This window comes from Schistocerca serialis, chromosome 2, assembly GCF_023864345.2.
Source record: "Schistocerca serialis cubense isolate TAMUIC-IGC-003099 chromosome 2, iqSchSeri2.2, whole genome shotgun sequence".
Lineage (NCBI taxonomy): Eukaryota > Metazoa > Arthropoda > Insecta > Orthoptera > Acrididae > Schistocerca > Schistocerca serialis.
In genome coordinates, this window is record NC_064639.1 from 681,390,067 (window position 1) to 681,408,925 (window position 18,859).

Here is an 18,859-nt window from a genome sequence, read left to right on the forward strand (position 1 = left end):
ATAAGTATTATACTTCGTAGTAGTGGGGGGTGCGTGATATGTTCACATTTGAGCACCAGGCTTATAATGTATGTGTCTGTGTTTCCCGTTAATGGCAGCACTCGTCCGAAAGCAGATGTCTGTTGGAGTGTAGGAATGCATCTGAGTTAACTTTGCCGTTGTCTACACGACCGAATAGCGAACTAATACGTAGTATATGTTGGGCGGCTTTCATGATCAAGTGGAAATTTGAGAAGAATATGTATGGAGGTGCGTTTCCACTGGTCCGTTATTCTCTCCCATGTAAATTGCTCAGTTGACTGCTTCTGCACATTTCGCATCTTTATTTAGTTGAGAGAAGATGGATTGTGGTGTGTGCATCTATCATGTGGAAGACACATTTGCCTTTTCTCTAGACATGGGAAAGACCTTAGTTGGCTCGTAAATTATAGGGATGATTTGGTATCTGTTACGTCACTGACATCGGTATTCAAGAGTGAAAATATCAGTTTCCTCTATTTGTTTCTAGTTACCCAGTGGTTTAGAGCATGCTGCACCTTGCTAAGGTTTAGGGCTTGTAGAGAAATAATTTCCATTCTATATCTTGGGAATTATGTTGTACTAGCGATTGGTAGGATGCTACCTAGTGCTTGATATCGAGAAGTACCGCGAAATGGTCTAATATTATGGCGAAGAATGTGAAAATACGTGTGTTCTTGTAATCCCCGAGTCTCAAGATGTGCGTAGAAAAGCGAGCAAGCAAGGAAGCAGGTTTGGAGCAGAAATAGTTACGCATTTGTGCCGAGGGGAAACGATCCCGATTTTGTAGAACAGTTCTGAGAGCGAATTTGGTCCACTGAGGGTTCTCTGATGTAAAAGCAATGATTTTGTATGGCGGAGGATGTGAATTGTATGTTTACTACATTTAAACGGTACGTGGTGATATATTGCTGGGTTGGGTATCGGTTTCACGCTCTAATATTCAAGATCCTATAGTCAGTGGGAGAGCAGTCTTTCCATATTTGACGATTTGTATGGCACTTTGCCAGGTTTAGTTGTCGGTGCAATATGGTGATCAGTGTAAAATAGTTTATTGCCGCTGAATGTAGCACCTGTAGAAAGAAAGAAAAGGTTGATTGTGCTTGCCTAGGACTGAGGAGCATAATGAAACATAGCCGGTGTGAGTGTAGGCCTACCATAATTCTTTCAGGTGCTGTGCAGATATCAAAGATAATGCACTGTTTGTGTAAAAGGTGTATATATCATACTGTAAAGTTACTGTGGCTTATGTTGTGTAAACTGTGTAAATATTGCATTGTAAAGTTACTATGCTTTATGCTGTGGCATGACAAAAGAGGATGACTGTATGTCCTATTGTGAGGGATGTATAGATTCAGCACATCGATAACTGTGAGGGTATGAGAGAGATTTTTACATGGAAAATTATGTGCACCATAGATACTGAGATTCGTTCCAGAAGCACAACCGTCAAGAGCAGAAATTACTTGTACATCGATTGGTGTCAGACTACTGCAGCAATCGTAATAATATTTAATTGTCGTTATACTGGTAAATATGTTCCTGACTTCCAATATTCTTTTGAGTCTCATATGTATTTGATGATCTGTAGACAATTTTGCAGGTTTATCTGTGAGTGGAATTTAGTGAACTGTGCAAAGTAATTTTACCACTGAAAGTCCCGTCGGCAGAAAGAAACGAAAGGGGGATTGTGCTTTGATACTGGCAGCAACAGTAATTTGGTGGGTAAATTCGATAAGAGACAATCATAATGCTCGATTCATTCACATCCTTTGTGCTGGGATATAGGAGTCTCTATATAGTGGAGGGAACGTTTGCGTGTGTTGAGAGCTGGAAGGGTAACATGTGATGGAGTGGGTACCATGTTAGGTCCGCGAGGAATACTTCATTCTACGTTATTCTGCTTTATTTTCGTAAACGGGTTCTGTAGAGGGCAAGAATTTTCGTGCATAGAAGCTGAGACATCAAGAAAGCGAGCGTCAACTGTTTCTGGGACATTATACAATTACCACGAGGTCGTCTCGGTTCTTATTTTTTACATAGTCATTGCGAAGGTTTGTAGCTACTCTGTCATCAACGGTAAAGACACGTGGTGCCCGGAGGTGTCTCGCATATGGGGCTGCACAAGTGCATCTTGGAGTTCTGTGACGTCAGTATAACAGTGATTGTATACTCGAAAATAGAGGTAACTTTCCCCTGCGTCTGGCGATGGCTCGCAGCTGTGACTGCTCGCGCATCCGGTCGTGTCATCAATGGTGCCTAGGTGTTCTCATATTTCGCAATGAGTTTCTCAGGTGTCAAGTACGAAAGGGGCGCCACTGCCTCATGCGTGCAGGACCTTATTGGGCGTTTCTGTGTGGTTTGACAGCTGTCGGCGGCGTCACTTCTCAGGGGCTGCCATTAACCTCCTGTGTGGACAGGGGATGGCTGAGGGTGTTTGCGAAGGTTAATTCCTTGTCTGTTGCATTATTTTATGAGCACATCTGTAGGCTTTGCTATGCGTTATTTGAACAGTTAACGATTTTAGGTCTGCAAATCACTGTGCTGCATTATTTAGGAGGATTTTGCAGGTCTGTACTGAAATTATTTGTGTTTAGTAGTTTGCATGTGTGTAGGCTATGGAATGCATTACTTCGACATTCTACAATTAGCAAGTGTGTCTGTTGCTTTATTTATGAGTAGTTTGCATGTCTCCAGACTGTGTATTGTGTGCCCAAGCACGTCGGGGCGAGTGTTTTGTGTCAGTGTGATAAATATGCTCCATCTATATATAAATAGTTCCAAAATAAATAAAGCACACTCCTTCCTCTCTCAAGCAGCCCAGCGCAGGCTGAGTCATTTTCCCACCAATCCCTAGGAAAAGGTGGCAGTTGGCTGAGTTAGGTTAGTGGGGGTAGCCCAAGTTACATATTTTCCCGCGATTTTCTTAGGTTAGTAGAGATAACCATAGTGAGATGCATTATCATGTTGGAATTTGAACTTCCCGCCATTTTTATGGGGGAGGTGGGTTAGGTTAGTGGATGTAGCCCAATGGACTTATCATCCACCAAAATTCAAACTTCCAGCCTGGGGGGGGGGGGGGGGGTGGCACTTGCGTCATCAACTGACATCACGACCGCCATCCTGGATGATGTCATGTGCTGTGCATGTTAGTACACGTTAGTGCACGTTAGTACACATTAGCCCAACAACATTAGTTGGTAAAGGGACGTGTTGGTAGGTTGAGGATCGTGGTGGAGACATGAACTATTTACTTCCAAGTCCAGGTGGGCGTGGCACTCATGAAAATTCTTTCCAAGTCCACAGTAGCGCTGTCTGGTGGTGTCAATATGTACTAGGCCTCGTGGTGAACACATTGTTTTCCACCAACTTGGATAATGTTACTTGCATCATCACCTGACGTCATGGCTGCCATCTTGGACGATAGCACCCTCTGGTGGTGGTGCTATGTACTAGGTCAGTTCGAGTCTGGACCTCGTGGTGAACACACTGTTTCTCGCAATCTTGGATTACATAAGAGAAGAGAGTGCCCTCTGGTGGTGGTACTGTGTACTGACTCAATTGGAGTCAGGACCTCATGGTGAACACACCGGATGGGTGTTCTGCATGAAATTTTTTAAATAAAGACTTATGTCCTGCACTGGTCTAGTTCTTTTGCCACCAATCCTTAGGAGGAGGTGGCGGTCTGGTGACTGAGTTTAGTCCAAGCGTTCTTTCTTTCGCACCATTTTCTTAGATTAGTTGAGATACCTCAATTGACCCTTCTTTACAACCAAAATTCAAATTTGGCGCCAGTTCATAGGAAGAAATGGCAATGGGGTGACTTATGTTAGTGGGGGTAGCCCAAATGACCTATCTTCCCGCGATTTTTCTTAGGTTAGTAGAGATAACCGCAGTATAATGCATTATCCTGTTGGAATGTTAGCTTCCTGCCATTTTTCCAGGGGAGGCGGGGGTGTGGCACTTTCCCGCCAAAGTCCGCCATCTTGGATGACGTCATGGTATCCGTCCTGAATGACGTCATGCACTGTTTCCAAGTCTACGCACCGTCATCTTGGATGACATCATCACCGAAATCTTGGATACATCTGGCAACAATACAGAGTAGTGTAGAATAGGTTTTGTCCCAAAACTAACTACTTCTTTAAAACATCGATTCCTTGTGATACATGCACAATATAACTTTTCAGAGGATTCTTGCGCAATTTGTCTGCTACTGATGTGTGGATTAGCCGTGTCAGCAGCTAAAACACCTACTTGGGGCGTCAACATTTGTTGCAGGTCGTGGTTGACGTTCACATGTGGCTGAACACTTCCTGTCTCCTTAAATAACGTAACTACCCGGTGAATGGTCTGGACACTTGGATGATGTCATCCAGGATACCGAGCAGCATACATAGCACACGTCCGTTGGGCATTTTGATCACAATAGGCATACATCAACATGATATCGACCTTTTCCGCAATTGGTAAACGGTCCATTTTAACACGGGTAATGTACACTCCTGGAAATTGAAATAAGAACACCGTGAATTCATTGTCCCAGGAAGGGGAAACTTTATTGACACATTCCTGGGGTCAGATACATCACATGATCACACTGACAGAACCACAGGCACATAGACACAGGCAACAGAGCATGCACAATGTCGGCACTGGTACAGTGTATATCCACCTTTCGCAGCAATGCAGGCTGCTATTCTCCCATGGAGACGATCGTAGAGATGCTGGATGTAGTCCTGTGGAACGGCTTGCCATGCCATTTCCACCTGGCGCCTCAGTTGGACCAGCGTTCGTGCTGGACGTGCAGACCGCGTGAGACGACGCTTCATCCAGTCCCAAACATGCTCAATGGGGGACAGATCCGGAGATCTTGCTGGTCAGGGTAGTTGACTTACACCTTCTAGAGCACGTTGGGTGGCACGGGATACATGCGGACGTGCATTGTCCTGTTGGAACAGCAAGTTCCCTTGCCGGTCTAGGAATGGTAGAACGATGGGTTCGATGACGGTTTGGATGTACCGTGCAGTATTCAGTGTCCCCTCGACGATCACCAGTGGTGTACGGCCAGTGTAGGAGATCGCTCCCCACACCATGATGCCGGGTGTTGGCCCTGTGTGCCTCGGTCGTATGCAGTCCTGATTGTGGCGCTCACCTGCACGGCGCCAAACACGCATACGACCATCATTGGCACCAAGGCAGAAGCGACTCTCATCGCTGAAGACGACACGTCTCCATTCGTCCCTCCATTCACGCCTGTCGCGACACCACTGGAGGCGGGCTGCACGATGTTGGGGCGTGAGCGGAAGACAGCCTAACGGTGTGCGGGACCGTAGCCCAGCTTCATGGAGACGGTTGCGAATGGTCCTCGCCGATACCCCAGGAGCAACAGTGTCCCTAATTTGCTGGGAAGTGGCGGTGCGGTCCCCTACGGCACTGCGTAGGATCCTACGGTCTTGGCGTGCATCCGTGCGTCGCTGCGGTCCGGTCCCAGGTCGATGGGCACGTGCACCTTCCGCCGACCACTGGCGACAACATCGATGTACTGTGGAGACCTCACGCCCGACGTGTTGAGCAATTCGGCGGTACGTCCACCCGGCCTCCCGCATGCCCACTATACGCCCTCGCTCAAAGTCCGTCAACTGCACATACGGTTCACGTCCACGCTGTCGCGGCATGCTACCAGTGTTAAAGACTGCGATGGAGCTCCGTATGCCACGGCAAACTGGCTGACACTGACGGCGGCGGTGCACAAATGCTGCGCAGCTAGCGCCATTCGACGGCCAACACCGCGGTTCCTGGTGTGTCCGCTGTGCCGTGCGTGTGATCATTGCTTGTACAGCCCTCTCGCAGTGTCCGGAGCAAGTATGGTGGGTCTGACACACCGGTGTCAATGTGTTCTTTTTTCCATTTCCAGGAGTGTATCACGAAGCAAATACCGTCCACACTGGCGGAATGTTACGTGATACCACGTACTTATACGTTTGTGGTTATATCACAAAGCGTAAAAAGTGGTCCAACTAAAACATTCATATTTCTTTACATCTACATGAATATGTAATAAAAAATGGGGGTTCCTATTTATTGATATCTTTTTGATCTATGGCAGCGCCATCTAGTGGGCCAACCATAGCGCCATCTGGTTACCGCCTTCAAGCTAGACGAGCTGTAATTTTTTCGTATGATGCTTATTTCGTGAGATATTTGGCCTGGTCACTATCAATGGACCACCGTGTATATTTAGCTTGTATTTATCATGTATCTCTTATTAGTATACAGTTCCTCATAGTTTCTGTGTGTATATGTTTTGTTATTATTAGATCATTATGTTTCAGGTGATAAAAGGGAAATGAATCGTTGCATCCTCCCAAATTCAGGCGAGGGCAAAATGCCACAGTTGGTGGTGGAGATGGAGAGAGACCTTCATCGTCATGAGGAGATGAGGGAGATGTCAAGGAGCCAGAGCGAAACAGGTAAAATATATATTCACTCTGGGTACAAATAATCAGTATCCTTTCTTTTCATGGAGCAGTAGCAACAGCTGGCGATTTCTAGAAACTTTAATTTTGTTTCTAATTATTCTACAGTGGCTGAGTCAGGGGAACAATTCCTGCAATATGCCATGGCACGAGTACCGGGGGCGGCGAGGACTATAACGTGTAAATGAGGTCCTGTGAAGCTTGCTGCGCCTATAAAGGCACCGCTAGTCGCCGCGCAGGAAGTGGCCGCCGCCGCCGCCCCCGCCACCGCCACTACCACCGCCGCTGCCCCCGGCCCCGACCCTGCCCTGGCCGCGGCCGCCACAACATCGCTCTGGCGTCCATGGGCCGCCCTCCCTCAGGCTAGCGGGTTAGCAACCAGCAGCCTGATTCTGCAGCGTCTCGTCTCCCTGCCCATCACATGAGGTACACACACACACCCCTGTCCACCTCAACAACTCCATCGACTAATTGTAGTTACAGTGTCAGTAATAGAGAAGTTCCTGTGGCTAGTGGAAGCTCCCTCTACTGTCCTTTTGGTGAAGGACATCAGATCAGTGATACCATACCACAGTTAGAGTACTCAGTGAATGTAGATGCTTTTGATGATCGAATCTACACACCTGGAAATTGAAATAAGAACACCGTGAATTCATTGTCCCAGGAAGGGGAAACTTTATTGACACATTCCTGGGGTCAGATACATCACATGATCACACTGACAGAACCACAGGCACATAGACACAGGCAACAGAGCATGCACAATGTCGGCACTGGTACAGTGTATATCCACCTTTCGCAGCAATGCAGGCTGCTATTCTCCCATGGAGACGATCGTAGAGATGCTGGATGTAGTCCTGTGGAACGGCTTGCCATGCCATTTCCACCTGGCGCCTCAGTTGGACCAGCGTTCGTGCTGGACGTGCAGACCGCGTGAGACGACGCTTCATCCAGTCCCAAACATGCTCAATGGGGGACAGATCCGGAGATCTTGCTGGTCAGGGTAGTTGACTTACACCTTCTAGAGCACGTTGGGTGGCACGGGATACATGCGGACGTGCATTGTCCTGTTGGAACAGCAAGTTCCCTTGCCGGTCTAGGAATGGTAGAACGATGGGTTCGATGACGGTTTGGATGTACCGTGCAGTATTCAGTGTCCCCTCGACGATCACCAGTGGTGTACGGCCAGTGTAGGAGATCGCTCCCCACACCATGATGCCGGGTGTTGGCCCTGTGTGCCTCGGTCGTATGCAGTCCTGATTGTGGCGCTCACCTGCACGGCGCCAAACACGCATACGACCATCATTGGCACCAAGGCAGAAGCGACTCTCATCGCTGAAGACGACACGTCTCCATTCGTCCCTCCATTCACGCCTGTCGCGACACCACTGGAGGCGGGCTGCACGATGTTGGGGCGTGAGCGGAAGACAGCCTAACGGTGTGCGGGACCGTAGCCCAGCTTCATGGAGACGGTTGCGAATGGTCCTCGCCGATACCCCAGGAGCAACAGTGTCCCTAATTTGCTGGGAAGTGGCGGTGCGGTCCCCTACGGCACTGCGTAGGATCCTACGATCTTGGCGTGCATCCGTGCGTCGCTGCGGTCCGGTCCCAGGTCGACGGGCACGTGCACCTTCCGCCGACCACTGGCGACAACATCGATGTACTGTGGAGACCTCACGCCCCACGTGTTGAGCAATTCGGCGGTACGTCCACCCGGCCTCCCGCATGCCCACTATACGCCCTCGCTCAAAGTCCGTCAACTGCACATACGGTTCACGTCCACGCTGTCGCGGCATGCTACCAGTGTTAAAGACTGCGATGGAGCTCCGTATGCCACGGCAAACTGGCTGACACTGACGGCGGCGGTGCACAAATGCTGCGCAGCTAGCGCCATTCGACGGCCAACACCGCGGTTCCTGGTGTGTCCGCTGTGCCGGGCGTGTGATCATTGCTTGTACAGCCCTCTCGCAGTGTCCGGAGCAAGTATGGTGGGTCTGACACACCGGTGTCAATGTGTTCTTTTTTCCATTTCCAGGAGTGTAGTTTAAGGGGGGAGATGCATATCTCTCCAGCTGCATTTCTTGATTAGGAAAAGTTTCAACTTGTGACTAGCAAGGGCTTTTCCCATATGAGTATGACATAATTGCATTCTCCAGCAACCTTACAGGCGATGGCATAATGGATGCAGAGTATGAGCATGCCATGAATGTCTGGTGGGAATTCAATATTTCCATTTTAGGAGAGTACGCATGGCTTTACATAGAATGTCCTCTTGATTGTGGACATTTTCGAGAAATTCCGGAGTCTATGCATGACCACATTTTCTCTGGAATCCGCCTTTTATTACACGGCACCTGAGTTGTCTTGGGAACAAAGTAAAGCATTGAATTATTGGCTGATGCTGACGTGCTTCTTTTCTTTGAGCGAGGGATCCGTGGGTGACTTTCTCAACGTGTCCAGAGACACGTGAAGGCAAATAACCCACACATGGGTGACGGGTTCAACACATCCCTTGATTCGAGTTACATAATGTACCCGGACGTAAATAACTTATATGAGCATGCCATGCAGCAATCACTGCTGGTTGGTGAGTTTCGATGGGTGCCCAAAGACGAATGCAAGGGATTATGTGGATAAATAATGAGGGGTGTGGCAGCTGATTCTGATGTAGGGTATGTGGTGGAGGCAGAACTCACATGCCCTATTAGTTTGCATGATGATCACGCCGATTTGCTGCTGTGTCCAGAGCAACTAGTGCTACGAGGAGGCTCCACACCAAAACTGAAGACAACACTGAGGGATAAGCGGAGATACAACATTCATTATTGTAATCTCCAGCAGTGTCTCAGCTTAGATATGGAGCTGGTTAGAATCACCCGGGCTATCTCCTTCAAGCAGTCCCACTGGTTGAAGGAGTATATTGATTTGAATATGAGACACAGTTTCCACAACATGTGACTTTGAGAAAGATTTTTATAAATTAATGATTAATTCAATTTCGGGTAAAACTATGGAGAATTTGAGGGAACAACGTGAAATTTTGATTAGAGCCTAAACGGATGGGCGTTATGGCGTAAGAAAATGCATTGCTAGACCAAATTATAAGTGGATCACTATATTCAATAAGAACTTTGTTGCTATGGAGATGGTGAAGACTACAGTAGAGTTTACGAAACCTGTTTATGTGGGGATGTGCATACTAGAATGGTTCAAATGGCTCCAAACACTATGGGACTTAACATCTGAGGTCATCAGTCCCCTAGACTTAGAACTACATAAACCTAACTAACCTAAGGACATCACACACATCCATGCCCGAGGTAGGATTCGATCCTGCACCCGTAGCAGCAGTGCGATTCTGGAGTGAAGTATCTAGAACCGCTCCGCCACATAGGACGGCTGTGCACACTAGACCTATCCAAACTCCACATTTACCGCTTTCATTATGAGTTGGCGAAAACTCATTTCACAGATCCTAAATTAAGTTATATGGATATAGATATCTTCATCTATTGGGTGATGAACTGTGATCCATATGAAGTAAATAGGTGCCATGGTAATGAATTCGACACGTCCTCATACACGGCTGATAATCCTTATGGTATTATTCCACAAAACAAGAAGGTTGTTGATCATAAGAAGGACAAGGTAATGTAATCCTGGTCTAAGTGGAATGATAACAACTGCTTATCTGGCTTATCTGCTTTGTCTAGCATAAATGCTCTCCTGGCCTTCTTGGTGGATTTATTAAGTTTAGTAACCAGTGTTGCTATGATGACATCGTAATCACTAATCCCTGTCTCTATACTGACACTGGATATAAGGTCAGGTCTGTAGGTACAATGTCTAAAATATTTCCATTGGGTGTGGTTTGCACTACAGAGCGTAGACTTTGCTTGAATTATTCTACAAATGTTATGGCAAAATCAGGTGGCCATTAAAGACATCTGATAATTAACTTGAGTTAACCTGGGCCTGCTACTCATGTGCTGATAACTTCACAGACAGAATGAATCTCGTCCTTGATAGACACAATACTTTTGCTGACAGCAATGCACATTGCGTCGCCCCCTCCCCCTTTTGGTGTGTAATCTGTCTTTTCCATATACATCCAATGCCTACTAAATATTTCAAAGCTTTCTACTTCGGATTTCAGCCAGCTTTTGATTCCGAGAATAAATGGAGCTCAACAACTTTCCTGAAGGGCAATAAGTTCACGAACTTCGATACGAATATTTCCACAATTTACTGTTACAACTTTTGCAGCCGAAGAGTCTCAGTTTTGTACACGATCTGATTTCGTTATCTGCGTTTTGACTTGCGAATGTTTATTAGAGCACGTCAAAGTAACCCCTAGGCTAGAAAACCTTTATGTGCATTCCACTAGTGCTCTGCTACCTGAGTAGAAGCTTTCTTTGTGTAGTGCATCCCTCGACCTGTTAAAGGGAGTCCTACAACTCTGCACCCTATGAAGCAGATCGAGAAATTTGGAGCCATGATCATCACAGAATCGACAGAGCCTCTAGTTGAGATCTTTCACTTGGCTCCAAATCAAATGATCTCTACTGAATAGGGATATAACACCGGAAATCGTGAGCTCTGCTTGCACCCCAAGAGCGATATCATCAGTCTTCACCACTTCTACCAGCCACATGTAGGAACTGAGGATCCCTCAGAGCCCAAGCAACAGTTATTATTGGTGCCCACATTAACAACCACTTGCAGTTTACTGCACCCTGCACTCTCGATAGTCACAGGAAGAGTCTCCTCCAGTCTTGGATGAGGTCCACTGGGAGACACACTAAGTGCACATTGGAATTCTTTCCAGTCCTGGATGCTATTTCCCTAGGGGCCCAGTAACTAATGAACCCATCACCCTATGTGTCTCCTTGGACACTGCTGAAGGAGCGCCCACCTGATCATTCACAGAGTGAATGGAGGAGGTCAGACAGCCAGCCCTCCCAGTGAGTCTCTGCCTAAAGTGATGCAACCATGTAACAACCTGCAATTCACCCTTCAGTGAGTGTGAATCTTCCATGTCCGGTATGCTTGAAGGTGCCTCAACAGCAGAGCCTGTGGGCAAAACAAGTGACAACTGAGGTGTTCCACTCAGCATGCCAGTTTCCCTGCTGCTACCACAACCTGAGGCAGCAGACTGCAGACGACTAACCCCAGCCATAAGCATCTACAGCTGTCTGTGAGCTGCAGCCAGCTCCTCCAGTGTCCATACACAGTTGCACACACCCTATCCATACTACCGCTAACTTAAGCATTAATGAAAACAAACAGAAAAAGCTAAACCTGTTATTTGAAAGTCTTCTAGTGCTTCACCAATCGAGGCTTACGGCTGGCTGAGCTGTGCTCATTGACCGTCCAAAACAAACAAACAGATGACTACTGCATTAAAGGCTATGTGAATGTACAATTTACCAATACTAAAACGTGATACTAAACCTCTAAAATACAAAAATACACAATGAATTTAAGGATTAAACGATGTAAGCACATAAAAACGTTCAAATAATGTAAGATTAAACTATTAAAACAAACAGAAAGCTGAATATGTGAATTGCTACTCTTCTGGTGCTCCAGCAATGAAGGCCGATGACTAACTGAGATGTGATCAAGATTGTCTGGCCGTCCAAAACATGAACAGATGACTGCCGCGCTACAGACTGCACGGAAGTGCAAGTTACTGTTATTAAAACGTGATACTACGTCTCTAAAATACAAAAATACGCAATGAATTTATGAATTAAACTATGCAAGCTCACAAAGCACGCAAATAATTTAAGAATTATACTATGAAAGCAAACGGAAAAGCTAAATATTTGGCTTGCTAGTCTCCTGATGTTTCACCAATGAAGGCTGGTGGCTAACAAAGGTACCCACTTCATAAATTGCTAATATTTTAACAGCATAAGTGGACGCCTTATTAGGTATAGCATACCTCCCTGTAGTGTTTGTTAATAGGAGTAGAAAGCATAACCTGTTCCTTCTGCTATCTTGGAGACATCCATGTAAATTTGGGCATAATTTGGCCTCTTGTTTTCTATGATAGACAATGTCGTCTGTTTGTTCTCGATATTGTTTTCCAATGTGTGCAAATAAAATACCTTGTTGAAACTTCCTGGTAGATTAAAACTGTGTGCCAGACCGAGACTCTAACTCGCGACCTTTACCTTTGGCTGGCAAGTGCTCTACCAACTGAGCTACCCAAGCATGACTCATGACGCATCCTCACAGCTTCAATTCTTCCAATACCTCGTCTCCTACCTTGCAAACTTCACAGAAGCTCTTCTGCAAACCTTGCAGAACTAGCACTGCTGGAAGAAAGGATATTGCGGAGACATGGCGTAGCCACAGCCTGAGGGATGTTTCCAGAATGAGATTTTCACTCTGCAGCGGAGTGTGCGCTGATATGAAACTTCCTGGCAGATTAAAACTGTGTGCCAGGCCGAGACTCGAACTGGGGGCCTTTGCCTTTGGCGGGCAAGTGCTCTACCAACTGAGCTACCCAAGCATGACTTATGACCCGTCCTCACAGCTTCAATTCTGTCAGTACTTGGTCTCCTACCTTCCAAACTTCACAGAAGCTCTTCTGCAAACCTCGCAGAACTAGCACTCCTGGAAGAAAGGATACTGCGGAGACATGTCTTAGCCACAGCCTGGGGGATATTTCCAGAATGAGATTTTCACTCTGCAGCGGAGTGTGCGCTGATATGAAACTTCCTGGCAGATTTAAACTGTGCTGGACCGAGACTCGAACTTCGGACCTTTGCCTTTGGCAGGCAAGTGCTCTACCAACTGAGCTAGCCAAGCACGACTCACGACCTGTCCTCACAGCTTCAGAAGAGCCTCTGTGACGTTTGGAAGGTAGGAGACGAGGTACTGGCAGTATTGAAGCTGTGAGGACAGGTCGTGAGTTTTACTTGAGTAGCTCAGTTAGTAGAGCACCTGGCCGTGAAAGGCAAAGGTCCTGAGTTCGAGTCTCGGTCTGGCACACAGTTTTAATCTGCCAGGAAGTTTCATATCAGCACACACTCCTCTGCAGACTGAAAATCTCATTCTGAAAATACCTTGTTACTCAAGAAAGTTGACTCCAAAAGATATTGGATATACACTCCTGGAAATGGAAAAAAGAACACATTGACACCGGTGTGTCAGACCCACCATACTTGCTCCGGACACTGCTAGAGGGCTGTACAAGCAATGATCACACGCACGGCACAGCGGACACACCAGGAACCGCGGTGTTGGCCGTCGAATGGCGCTAGCTGCGCAGCATTAGTGCACCGCCGCCGTCAGTGTCAGCCAGTTTGCCGTGGCATACGGAGCTCCATCGCAGTCTTTAACACTGGTAGCATGCCGCAACAGTGTGGACGTGAACCGTATGTGCAGTTGACGGACTTTGAGCGAGGGTGTATAGTGGGCATGCGGGAGGCCGGGTGAACGTACCGCCGAATTGCTCAACACGTGGGGCGTGAGGTCTCCACAGTACATCGATGTTGTCGCCAGTGGTCGACGGAAGGTGCACATGCCCGTCGACCTGGGTCCGGACCGCAGCGACGCACGGATGCACGCCAAGACCGTAGGATCCTACGCAGTGCCGTAGGGGACCGCACCGCCACTTCTCAGCAAATTAGGGACACTGTTGCTTCTGGGGTATCGGCGAGGACCATTCACAACCGTCTCCATGAAGCTGGGCTACGGTCTCGCACACCGTTAGGCCGTCTTCCGCTCATGCCCCAACATCGTGCAGCCCGCCTCCAGTGGTGTCGCGACAGGCGTGAATGGAGGGACGAATGGAGATGTGTCGTCTTCAGCGATGAGAGTCGCTTCTGCCTTGGTGCCAATGATGGTCGTATGCGTGTTTGGCGCCGTGCAGGTGAGCGCCACAATCAGGACTGCATACGACCGAGGCACACAGGGCCAACACCCGGCATCATGGTGTGGGGAGCGATCTCCTACACTGGCCGTACACCACTGGTGATCGTCGAGGGGACACTGAATACTGCACGGTACATCCAAACCGTCATCGAACCCATCGTTCTACCATTCCTAGACCGGCAAGGGAACTTGCTGTTCCAACAGGACAATGCACGTCCGCATGTATCCCGTGCCACCCAACGTGCTCTAGAAGGTGTAAGTCAACTACCCTGGCCAGCAAGATCTCCGGATCTGCCCCCCATTGAGCATGTTTGGGACTGGATGAAGCGTCGTCTCACGCGGTCTGCACGTCCAGCACGAACGCTGGACCAACTGAGGCGCCAGGTGGAAATGGCATGGCAAGCCGTTCCACAGGACTACATCCAGCATCTCTACGATCGTCTCCATGGGAGAATAGCAGCCTGCATTGCTGCGAAAGGTGGATATACACTGTACTAGTGTCGACATTGTGCATGCTCTGATGCCTGTGTCTATGTGCCTGTGGTTCTGTCAGTGTGATCATGTGATGTATCTGACCCCAGGAATGTGTCAATAAAGTTTCCCCTTCCTGGGACAATTAATTCACGGTGTTCTTATTTCAATTTCCAGGAGTGTATTTCTGTCTTGAAGCACCAATGGTAATAAGACTAAGAGCTGATGATAGCGTATTATATGAAGATGATTTCTATGATGAAATTCTTAATTTTTTTTCCACATGATTTTGATATAACTGCTGTATTTTCTTAATCGTTGTGTTATTGTGGTTTGTCTGTTGTTTTAGCAAGTACTTCTGTGCTAGTAGGTATCATTGAATGTAGAGTGGCCTTTCTCTTCCTTATAAAAGGGGTGCATTAGCTGATAATGTCTACGAAGCCCCCACCCATTTTCTCGTTAATCTGTATTTTAGTTTGTCCAATTTTTTTTAATACATATTTTCCTGTGTTGCCTGTAATCTAGTACAGAGCACATTAACTACCTGTAGAGAACCAGAAGAGTCTCTGACTCAGCTCCTCACCATGTGCACATGGTAGATAAGAGAATATTTAGTCTTTCATTAATTTTAATGTTACCTAGCCAACGTGTCTCTTCCATGTTAATCTGCTTTCTAGATATAGCCCTAAGAGCCTGCCTGGTGGTTTATTGGGGAAGATATGCAGACCCAATTGCATTTCGTCTGATGTTGGTGTCCTTGTGTGATTTATCTGCCGATAGTGTGAGCTCAATTTCTATCAACTATGAGTGTAGTCTCTCTTTGTACTGTTAAGCCACAAATAATTTTTTCTTAAATGTGTTGAGCTAACATAAATTCACTCCTGGAAATGGAAAAAAGAACACATTGACACCGGTGTGTCAGACCCACCATACTTGCTCCGGACACTGAAAGAGGGCTGTACAAGCAATGATCACACGCACGGCACAGCGGACACACCAGGAACCGCGGTGTTGGCCGTCGAATGGCGCTAGTTGCGCGGCATTTGTGCACCGCCGCCGTCAGTGTCAGCCAGTTTGCCGTGGCATACGGAGCTCCATCGCAGTCTTTAACACTGGTAGCATGCCGCGACAGCGTGGACGTGAACCGTATGTGCTGTTGACGAACTTTGAGCGAGGGCATATAGTGGGCATGCGGGAGGCCGGGTGGACGTACCGCCGAATTGCTCAACACGTGGGGCGTGAGGTCTCCACAGTACATCGATGTTGTCGCCAGTGGTCGGCGGAAGGTGCACGTGCCCGTCGACCTGGGACCGGACCGCAGCGACGCACAGATGCACGCCAAGACCGTAGGATCCTACGCAGTGCCGTAGGGGACCGCACCGCCACTTCCCAGCAAATTAGGGACACTGTTGCTCCTGGGGTATCGGCGAGGACCATTCGCAACCGTCTCCATGAAGCTGGGCTACGGTCCCGCACACCGTTAGGCCGTCTTCCGCTCACGCCCCAACATCGTGCAGCCCGCCTCCAGTGGTGTCGCGACAGGCGTGAATGGAGGGACGAATGGAGACGTGTCGTCTTCAGCGATGAGAGTCGCTTCTGCCTTGGTGCCAATGATGGTCGTATGCGTGTTTGGCGCCGTGCAGGTGAGCGCCACAATCAGGACTGCATACGACCGAGGCACACAGGGCCAACACCCGGCATCATGGTGTGGGGAGCGATCTCCTACACTGGCCGTACACCACTGGTGATCGTCGAGGGGACACTGAATAGTGCACGGTACATCCAAACCGTCATCGAACCCATCGTTCTACCGTTCCTAGACCGGCAAGGGAACTTGCTGTTCCAACAGGACAATGCACGTCCGCATGTATCCCGTGCCACCCAACGTGCTCTAGAAGGTGTAAGTCAACTACCCTGACCAGCAAGATCTCCAGATCTGTCCCCCATTGAGCATGTTTGGGACTGGATGAAGCGTCGTCTCACGCGGTCTGCACGTCCAGCACGAACGCTGGTCCAACTGAGGTGCCAGGTGGAAATGGCATGGAAAGCCGTTCCACAGGACTACATCCAGCATCTCTACGATCGTCTCCATGGGAGAATAGCAGCCTGCATTGCTGCGAAAGGTGGATATACACTGTACTAGTGCCGACATTGTGCATGCTCTGTTGCCTGTGTCTATGTGCCTGTAGTTCTGTCAGTGTGATCATGTGATGTATCTGACCCCAGGAATGTGTCAATAAAGTTTCCCCTTCCTGGGACAATGAATTCACGGTGTTCTTATTTCAATTTCCAGGAGTGTACATATATCATACACATCTGTTGTCTCACCCTGGCACATTTTCTGCATCTAGTTTGTCTTCTGTACTGTGGGACATAATGGTTAAATCTTAAATAATTCCTACATTGTATTAGTGGAGCAATATACAGTTCTACTGAGAATCTTGTATCCAAGATAATTTGCAACCTAAATGCAATCTTGCATAATGTTATTGGCACACCGCTTTCCAAATTTATAACAACTTTCCATGTGTGTCATTGGATGCTAATGACTGTGTATTCTCTCTGTATTTCTGTATATATTTCTTTACCTGTTGATGTTTATCAACGTCATGTATGATCCCATATGTAGGCCTATGTAAAAAGCAATTGATGATATACACATTCATACTTTTTCTTTAAATATAACTGAAACAAATTGTTCGCTGCAACTGCTGACTTCAGTCCACATCTCATGCTCTTCCTGCCTGGCTGACTAACATTTATAACAAGCTTTTTAACATGAGTGCAATAAGAGTATATCAATTTAGCAATAGGCATAGGATGTAAGTTTTTAATGTTTTTGTCTAGGCTTTTCATAAAGTCAGTGAAAGTCCCCAGATATGTCCTTCTGTATCTGTTGTTGCTGCTTTTACATTCGTGTGGTTTTTGTCCTGGATGTGACTGTTGTTCCCCCACACGGTTAGTGACTTCTTGAGCCAATAGTATTACGTGGTTAAATCCACCAGTATGAGCATCAATTATCTCTATTTGCGGTTTTTCCCTAGTTCTTTTATTCGTTGTCTCTTGTCGATGTCAAGTTCTATCTCAGCGTCTTCTGTCATCTCTTGAAAGTTTATCCACCTATCGTATTCACAGTATTAGAACAGGTCTTATCCAAGCTGTGAGAAGCCACTGATATTATGCACTTATTTGGTGTCAGCTTTTCCTATTTTGCTTGTCTTTTGCTTAATGCTATCGTATCTTGGGTTTCCCTTTTGAGGTCATCCTCCTGCAGGGACTGTGCAACATTGGAGACAGTCGCCAATGTTTGAAGATTTTTCCCAAAGTCACCCTGGCGTCCCTGTCCAGTACTTATTTTACTTTTTGTGTCTGGAAACCAAAGCATAGTCTTTCAGTCCAGTATTGGGCCACGTCCTGAGCTTCATCCTTGTGCAAGCACAACTCGTCGAGGTTGCATCTGTGGGGACAGTTTGGACAGACCAAGAGATGTTCCATGTCTTGCACAGCATCACAACTGCACTTGTCGTCATCCACATTACCATGACCTCACCTGATAACGTCTGTTTTCACCGGTGCCACCTCTGTTCTTATGCGATTCAGGGTCCTCCAAGCTTTTCGGTTTGGTGTGGAGCCGCCATTGCTGATGGGTACTCAGGTGGTGGCTCTTCAATGGCCATGTTAGCCCTCAGTTGGTAAAACCCGTCTCTTAGGTGGATATAAAAGTTCTCAATGTATTGTTCACAGACGTGCATTGTTACTTGGATCTGATATTTCAGCTATGCTTCATTCGTGAGTTGAACCTGCTAGTGTGTGGACGTCATTGTTTCATTTCCACGATAGTATTGTTCACTCGTGCACAAACGTCAGTCACATCGTCTCACAGGCAGATATTACTGTAGAGGTGAGATTTTTACTCTGCCTGACAGACGGATATTACTGTAAAGTGATTAAGTTTTTTTTATATTATACTCCTAACTTTTCAAATACCCCATTACTTGTGG